At 39.2% G+C, this 9,693-nt stretch overlaps 1 pseudogene; it reads right to left on the bottom strand.

Moving 5' to 3' along the window:
• Window positions 1–4,887: 4,887 nt before the first annotated feature.
• On the bottom strand, window positions 4,888–6,151 carry LOC103121794 (thioredoxin-dependent peroxide reductase, mitochondrial-like; annotated as a pseudogene).
• Between the last annotated feature and the right edge of the window lie 3,542 nt (window positions 6,152–9,693).

The raw sequence follows: 9,693 nt of genomic DNA, 5'->3' as shown, positions 1-9,693 counted from the left end.
CCCTCCTCTCTCCATTTCTTTCTGTCTTATCCAACAACAATAATAACTACAGCAATAAAACAAGGGCAAAAAAGGAGAATAAATATTTTTTTAAAACATGCAAAATGTGGGAAAGTTTTTGCATAAATTAATTTACTGTAGCTGTGTTGGTAATAACAAAAGACTAGAATCAGGGCCAACAAGATAGCTCACCTAGATGGTGCATATATGAGTAAGGGCTTTGTCATGCCCAAGCCCCACTGAACTGAAGGAAGCTCAGCTGCTATGGTGTCTTTCCCTCTTTTCCTCTTAAAAGGTCACTTTTAGAGGGTTCTAGATAGCCATGTCATTGCTTTGAAATCTGCCTATAAAAAGAGATCAACATCTAGCCCGCCTGTCCCTACAAGAGGAACCATACCAGACCACAAGATTGAGGAGATAATTTCTTCTATAGAAGTAACCCAACTGGTATATAAAGAATGAAATGATAGGATTCCAATATCACTATTTTGCAACTTCAAATGAAATACATGGATTAGTCAATAATGACTGAGTGATAACATCACCAAAAGAGAGGCAAACAGACAGTATGACTTTTCTGCTGTTAGAAGTTCACAGCATTCTCTGAGAATGAGTCCTACAAAAATAAACACTGAAGAACTCAGGCTTCTAAAAGGAATAAACAACATATAAGAGCAGTGGAACTATCTCAGCTGGTAGAACAGGACTTCCATGCCTGAGGCTCCGGTTCAACCCCCAATACCACAAGTATTAAACCAATGTTCTGGCTTCTCTTTATCTCATATGGAATGAATAAAATTAACCTTTTAAAATAAAATAACTGATAGGGAATTTACTGGACAGATAAACATACTACATAGTAGCTTAGGAATATACTAGCAAGACCAGACTGTTGGAAGCTCTAAAGGAAAGAAAAATGTGTTGTTGTTTTTTCCGGCAAATACATTTCAAGGAAAAAAAAGAGAGAGAGAATCTATACATTAAAAGAAATATAAGCCAGGGAGTCAGGCGGTAGCGCAGTGGGTTAAGTGCACGTGGCTTAAAGCGCAAGGACCGGCTAAGGATCCGGGTTCAAGCCCCTGGCTCCCCACCTACAGGGGCATCGCTTCATAGGTGGTGAAGCAGGTCTGTAGGTGTCTATCTTTCTCTCCCTCTCTCTGTCTTCCCCTCCTCTCTCCATTTCTCTCTGTCCTATCCAACAACGACGACAACAATAATAACTACAACAATAAAACAACTAGGGCAACAAAAGGGAATAAATAAATATTAAATAAATAAATAAATAAAAAGAAATATAAGCCAAGTAGCTCACTTGGATAGTGTGCTGCTTTGCCATGTTGGTGAAGGTATTTGGAAAAGCAGCCTCACCAGCACAACCACAGGCTAGAGTAACTGTAAACTGCAATACAGGACACCATTTTTAAAAATGCAAACCATAGGGTTGGTAAAGTAACTCACTTGGATAGTGCACTACTTTGCCATGTGTACCACTGGATTCTAGGTCTGTCTCCACTGCACTGAAGGAAGCTTTGCTGTTGTGGTCCCTCTCTATCTTTTTTTTAAAACAGAAAGGAAAGGGACAGAAAGGGACAGGAAGGGGAGGGGAGGGAAGGGGAGGGGAGGGAGGCAAATCTATCCACAGGGTCCACATACCATTAAGTTAGAAGACCTAGGAATTAGCCTGTATCTTTATCTGTTACACCACTAGCATTTGAGGTACGTTCCCCTCTGAGCTCCTTTGATAAGGAAAGGACCCTTTGCCTCTGGGCTCTTCACTCTCAAGGTGGGGGGTGGGGGTGGATTTCTTCAACAAATCTCAAGGAGGAAAAAAAGATGGGAAAACCTATATATTAAAAGAAACAAGAGAGTCGGGCGGTAGCACTGCGGGTTAAATGCACTTGGCGCAAAGACTGGCATAAGGATCCCAGCTCCAGCCACCCCCCCTACCTGCAGGGGGTCGCTTCACAAGGGGTGAAGCAGGTCTGCAGATCTTTCTCTCCCCCTCTCTGTCTTCCCCTCCTCTCTCCATTTCTCTCTGTCCTATCCAACAACAACGACATCAATAATAGCCACAACAATAAAACAGCAAGGGCAACAAAAGGGAATAAATAAATATTTTTTAAAAAGAAAGAAACATAAAACAGATGTTGACTAGTATAGTGTTGCAATTGTGAATAAAAAAGTATACTGGGGTGGGAAGACACAATAATGGTTATGCAAAAGACTTTTATGCCTGAGACTCTGAGCTCCCAGGTTCAGTCCCCAGCACCACCACAGACCAGAGCTGAGCAGTATTCTGATCTTTCTCTCTGTGTCTTCCTCTCTCTCTCATTAAAATAAAATAAAATAAATTTTTAGTGTAGACTTATTAAAAGATATACTAAAGGCGTGGTGTGGGGGTAAAGAAATCTGCAAAAAATCTCTGATGCTCTCAGATTGCATGTCATTCTCCCATAGCCCTGAGCCTAGGCACTGCTGCTATTATAAATTACATGCCCAGAGCTTCCAAGTGAGAGCAGCTGGTTCAAATAGCCTAGAATCAGGCCAATGGAAAAATGACTTAGAATCAAAGAGATTTGTAATATTTTTCAAATTCCCCAAATATCTCATATCTATTGTGTGAATTGACTTTATCAGAATTGAAATAAAGTCCATATATTTCATTGGCTGATATGTCTCTTATGATTCTTTTGATGCATAGGTTCTCTTTCCCATGCTATTATTTTCTCCTTGAAATGTATTTGATGAAGAAAAAAAAATTAATTTCTGGCCTTAAGATTAAACCAAAGGACACAAGGAAGGACAAGAAATGTAACACAAAAAGTGGCACAATGGACTCTCATGAAATCTGGAGTTTGACCCCAGGTGTTACATATGCCAGAGTCATATTCTGGCTCATTCTTCCTTTTCTTTCTCCCTCACCCTCTCTCTCTCTCTCTCTCTCTCTCTCTCAAGTAAATAAATTTTTAGGACTGGCTTGACAGCATAATAGTTATACAACAAGAGTTCAAACTACCATATACCAGAGCTGAGCAGTACTCTAGTCTCTCATATTAAAAATAAATAAAATTTTGTGGTATATATACACAATGGAATACTACTCAGCTGTAAAAAATGGTGACTTCACCGTTTCCAGACGATCTTGGATGGACCTTGAAAAAATCATGTTGAGTGAAATAAGTCAGAAACAGAAGGATGAATATGGGATGATCTCACTCTCAGGAAGAAGTTGAAAAACAAGATCAGAAACGAAAACACAAGTAGAACCTGAAATAGAATTGGCGTATTGCACCAAAGTAAAAGACTCTGGGGCGGGTGGGTGGGGAGAATAAAGATCCATGAAGGATGATAAATGACATAGTGGGGGTTGTATTGTTAAATGGGAAACTGGGGAATGTTATGCATGTACAAACTATTGTATTTACTGTTGAATGTAAAACATTAATTCCTCAATAAAGAATTAAAAAATAAATAAGAATAAAAATAAAATAAAATAAATAAAATTTAATTAAAATAAATAAATAAATCTTAGGGGCCAGGTGGTGGCACACTTGGTTGAGTGCACATGTTACAATGCACAAAGACCTAGGTTTGAGCCTCCAGTCCCCACCTGCAGGAGGAAAGCTTTTCAAGTGGTGAAGCAGTGTTACAGGTGTCTCTCTTCCTTCTTGATTTCTGGCTGTTTCTATCCAATAAATAAATAAAGATAATATAAATAATCTTTAAAAAAGAAAAGAAATGAGCAAGTTGAGAAGCATTCCTGACACATGAAGCTAATGGGACTAAGGCATTAGAGAATAATAGTAGTAAATTAGTATTTGTTAAACTATTGCTATCTACCAAGCACGTTGCTAAGTACTTTTCATTCCATGTCATAATGCAACAATCTCATAATCAATGCCCTCAACCTTCTCCTAGGAGCAATTTCTTAGATTCAATAACATTTCACAGATATACTCCTCTTCTCATGAGCATATCCCTTACCTACTTTCTTTTCTTTTTTTCCTTTTTCTTCTCCTTTTTTAAATACTATTACTATATACTTTACATTGAGTCCTTCAGCAAAAAAAAAAAAATTATTACAATGATCTCAAAAATTAATTCTTGGATTCAATAAATATCCGTTACACACCCAACCAGTCTCAAGAAATGTACATAAACATTAAATGAGGTAACAAACAAAATAAGTCAGCTATGTAAACACTAAGTCCAGGGTCGGGGAGCATACATGATCAGTTAAGTTACTTTGCCACTGTGTTCTTATCAAATACATGATTCACATTTGTTTCAATCACATATACAGCCATTATAAGAGAAAAATCAGACTACTGATGCTAAAAACTAAAAGACTAAGATTTTGGTTACCATGAGGGAAAATTCAGTTTAGTGCAAAGAAGGGAATTTCAGGACTCTTGATCTGAAGCATTCAAAACACATTTTACTCTCATGCACACACAGGCTGAAGTAAGGCTAAGAGGGCTTCCTTTTTCCTACTGAAGACCTGAATGAGGAAGAGGAAGACAATGCATTCTATACACCAGCTAGCTGTCCAGGCTACCTGCAAGGGCTCCCGATGTTAGTAGCTAACCACACTAAACAAGCCTTAGCCTGTATTACAAAAAAAGAAAAAAGAAAAAAAATCTTATAGGAAAGCTTTGGGGAGGCAGGCAGGGGCACACTTCTATAAATAATCAGTGAGTCTCTAGTTCTTTTCTTGCATGAGGAGCTGCAGGCACACGTGATGATCTACTGATTCACTTTCTCGAAGTATTATTTATTGATTGATGAGAAAGATAGGCTGGGGATTGAACTCAGGACCTCATGCTTGAGAGTCCAATGTTTTATCCACTGCGTCACCTCCCAGACCACTTTTTTTTTTTCTTTTCGAAGTATTATTTGGAAGCAATTGGAAGCGGCTTGATTGTGGGAGAATCTGGTATCCAGTTGACTGGACAGACCTCTTCATGTGCTTCCACGAACTGGAAGGCCTTGACCAGGCGGAGGGTCTCCTCCATACTGCTGCCCACTAGGTCGCTGACACTCGTATGCTTTATTGGGGTCGATTATGAAGAGGCCTCTCAGGGCGAGGCTGGGCCCCTAGAAGCGTACCAGTGGTCCCAGGAGATCTGTTTCATCAAATCTAAGGAAAGGGATGTTCATGTGACCCAGCCCACCGTTTTTTCCTCGGTGTGTTGATCCAAGCAAGGTGGCAGAAGTGGGAATCCACAGAAACGGCGATGACCCCACAGTTCACACCATGAAATTTATTGGTTTCATCTCTCAAAGCGACAATTTCTGTAGGACATAGGAAAGTGAAATCCAAAGGGTAGGAGAAGAGCACTAAATATTTCCCCTTAAAGTCATCAAGGTCTATAAAGACAACAATGAGATACCACTTCACTCCTGTGAGAATGTCATACATCAGAAAAGGGAACAGCAGCAAATGCTGGAGAGGGTGTGGGGTCAAGTGAACCCTCCTGCACTGCTGGTGGGAATGCAAATTGGTCCAACCTCTGTGGAGAACAGTCTGGAGAACTCTCAGAAGGCTAGAAATGCACCTACCCTATGACCCGCAATTCCTCCCCTGGGGATATATCCTAAGGAACCCAACACATCCATCCAAAAAGATCTGTGTACACATATGTTCTTGGCAGCACAATTTGTAATAGCCAAAACCTGGAAGAAACCCAGGTGTCCAACAACAGATGAGTGGCTGAGCAAGTTGTGGTATATATACACAATGGAATACTACTCAGCTGTAAAAAATGGTGACTTCATCATTTTCAGCCTATCTTGGATGGACCTTGAAAAATTCATGTTAAGTGAAATAAGTCAGAAACAGAAGGATGAATATGGGATGATCTCACTCTCAGACAGAAGTTGAAAAACAAGATCAGAAACGAAAACACAAGTAGAACCTGAAATGGAATTGGTGTATTGCACCAAAGTAAAAGACTCTGGGGTGGGTGGATGGGGAGGGAAAAAAAAAAGTCATCAAGGTCTAGCTCCTTGAACTCGCCATTTACTACCCCTGTGCCCTTGGTGGGCTCATGCTCTGTGATGGCTGGAGCCTGGAGCCTGGAGCCAGGAACTGGTGCTAAAGGTAAGTCTAGCTTGCCTGAAAGCCGCTCACAATCCTTTTGTCCATCATGATGCAGCTTGTCTTAGAACTGCTGAGGCGGAAGTGCCCCAAGGAATGGCCTTCGCATGCCAGGCTAGGGAGGGACTGAGTAACCTTCCTGTGGAGGCTACCACCTTCAGATCATGGGAGACGTGCATGGGGCAGGTTGCAACGAGGGGAGTCTTACCTACTTTCTATTTCAAACACCTGAAATTTTCACACAATATGTAGCAAAAATGTCTGAAAAAGTTTATGTGGTGAAAGTTCCATAAGGATATGAGAATGACAGAAAAGGGAGAAGGACTTACACAGGAGACAAAGACACAACCACACAAACTTTTATCTGTTTTTGTTTTTGTTTTTTGGCTCCAGTGTTATTGTTGGACCACGAATCCACTGCTCCTGGAGGCCATTCTTTGTTCCATTGTGTTGTTGGCTGTTATTGTTGGATAAGAGAGAAATTGAGAAAGGAAGGGAAGAAAGAGAGGGGGAGAGAATGATAGACACCTGCAGAACTGCTTCATCACTTGAGAAGCGATCCCCCTGCAGGTGGAAGCTCCAGCCCGGATTCTTGCACTAGTCCTTACACTATGTATGTTTAATCCGGTGCGTTTAACCCGCCTCCCCCACCACCACTTTTTTCTTTTCTTTTCTTTCTTTATTTCTTTCTTTTCTTTTCTTTTTTTTAAACATTCTTATTTATTTATTTATTCATTCATTCATTCATTCCCTTTTGTTGCCCTTGTTGTTTTATTGTTGTAGTTATTATTGTTGTTATTGACATCATCATCGTTGGATAGGACAGAGAGAAATGGAGAGAGGAGGGGAAGACAGAGAGGGGGAGAGAAAGATAGACACACCTGCAGACCTGCTTCATTGCCTGTGAAGCTACTCCCCTGCAGGTGGGGAGCCGAGGGCTTGAACCAGGATCTTTACACCGGTCCTTGCGCTTTGCGCCACGTGCGCTTAACCCACTGTGCTACCTCCTGACTCCCTTTTCTTTTCTTTTCTTTTTTTTCTTTTTCTTTTTTCAGCTCTGGCTACTGGTGATGCTGGAGATTGAACCTAGATCCACTTGCATGCAAATCTTCTGCATAATCACTGACCTCTTTCTTCAGCTGAAGACACAAACATATCTTTTCTGTCCCCAATAAAAGAGTAACATTTGAATTGTGTTTGATTTGGCTCATAAGAAATATAATTATCAATGGAGCTTAAATCTGAAGCTACAACTAATTATATTGTTAGGTTCAGTAATCCAAGAAATTCACCAAGAGAGACCAGAATGATGTAAAAGCAAAGAGCCTTTATTTCTAGCCCGGGCATGGGGCTAGGGCCGAGACCTCACAGCTGTTCTAGGTGCTCGACCTCGAACCCCAGCACATGATGTAACATATGTAACATATGTAACATAGCATACATGACACGCTTAGCCTTGTGGTTATCTTCTTTACACATCTGGGGAAATGTGGGGAACTGTTTAACAGTCTCTATCTCTCCGGAGATGCCTTGGAAATGCTTAATGGTCTCTATCTCCCCAGAGATGCCTTGGCTCTATCTCTCCGGAGATGTCTTTCATAATGCTCAGCTTATCTTTGTTCCTGTTGACTCAGGGCCATGGGTTCAATTTCCAGTAATGGTCCTGAATTCCAGGACCTGTTCTTCTGAAACTGGGGCCTGTCTCATTTCTGCAGTTTTTGGAGCCTGTCATGGAGTCACTGCAGTCTGCACACTTCAATATCTAAAATTAGTTCGATGAATTTGGGACACATGACTATATTTTTATGTCTCCCAATGATTTTCAGATGTGAATATCCAATGCAATAGCATTGCCATCTGCAAATTTAACCTTTCAGTTTTTCAATTGTCTATGAAGACCCCTGGCATGTGGACACAGGATTTTGTTGAGTCATAGGCAAGAACAGTGCTGATCTGGGGATGGTTGAGTGATGGGAACAGACCACCCAACTTTCAAAGCAGCTTTGTGTTTCCCAGTGGGTGATCTGGAAGGCAGCAACCTAGCAGAAAGGAAAAAAAAAAAGCCTTTGTTTTTTAAGAAGTCAACCACTACCACTGGATAATACAAATAATGAAAAATGTAAAGAGTTCTGAGATAATAATGCCTTCATCACTCAGGGTAAATCAAACTCAGTCATTTTGATTACTTTTACTGACAATAAATGCAGATATTAAATAGAAATTTAAAAAGCAGCTCAGGAAATATTTACAAGCAGGTCAAAATTTTGTCATAAGAAGATACAAAACTTAAGTGAAAGTAGAAATAGCGGTTATCTTGTGGTGAGCAAATACAAACAGGAAGCAGCGTATTGGCACAAATATAATTAAGAAAATCCCAGGAAGTTTGGATAAGTATTTATGCACCATCTAATATGGAGATAAACAAAGATCTCTGGTTCCTCTTATAAAGGTCATAAAGGTCTGCTCTTCTTTCTGCAAACATGACCAATAGGTGAACGTCCAGCATCTCCCTTTAGTTTCCACAGCAACCACAGTGTTGTTAATAGGTTTTAGATGTTGAAAAATTCTGTACAAGAACAAGCAGTGGGAGATTGGTAAAACCATCCAGCATGTCAAACACAAAGGCCCTTCCTCTATAGGAAAGGCTTTGGATTTGCCTTCCCAGAGTTCACTCTCTCTATACAATTACTTAGCATCAAATACACATTTTCCTTTCCTTTCCTGTTTAACTTATATTTGTTTACTTGTTTGTTATTTTTGTTCCAGAGTACCACTCAGCTCTGGCTTGTAGTGCTGCTAGGGAGCAAACCTGGGACATCTGCATTAAAATCTGTTTCATAACTCACTGTGCAATTTCCTCTAGGCCTTGATTTATTATTTTAGTCTTATTTAATGAGATGCACACTTGTTATGCTTATATCTTTTATAACTACTATCAAAAGTTCTTTTGCACAACAACAATAATAACTACAACAACAATAAAAAGACAACAAGGGCAACAAAAGGGAAAATAAATAAAAATAAATTTAAAAAATAACAAAAATTAAAATATTTATTTTAAAAAGTTATTTTGTTTGTTTTTAAGATTTTATTTATTTATTAATGAGAGAAATAAGGGAAAAGAGAGAAAAACAGAGCAACATTTTGATAGATGGGATGCTGGGGATCAAATTTGGCACCACGTTTGAGAGTTCAATGCTTTATTCACTGCATCACCTACCAGACCACTCTCAAAGTCCTTTTGGAAAAGTTTATTGTACCTAAATAATAATAGTAACACCCAAGTATTATAATTATGATTATATATATAGTTATAGTATTCATTAAATAATAGTTATTTATCTTATACATATATTATACTATATAATATTGTAATATCTATAATGTGTTGTAATATATTATAAAACATAACTATAATATTGCAATTGCTACATAGTTTTAAATTATATTTACTACAATATTTTGTTATTTTGTTCATTTGTCACTGGAACATTGGTCAGTTCTGGCTTATGATGGTGCAGGGGGATTGAATCAGGTACCTTTGGTACCACAGACATGAAAGTCTTTTTGCATAACAACTATGCTATTTCCCT

The sequence above is a fragment of the Erinaceus europaeus genome, chromosome 4, assembly GCF_950295315.1.
Source record: "Erinaceus europaeus chromosome 4, mEriEur2.1, whole genome shotgun sequence".
NCBI lineage: Eukaryota > Metazoa > Chordata > Mammalia > Eulipotyphla > Erinaceidae > Erinaceus > Erinaceus europaeus.
The sequence above is the reverse complement of the archived record's forward strand: the minus strand, read 5'-3'. Positions and strand labels throughout refer to the sequence as shown.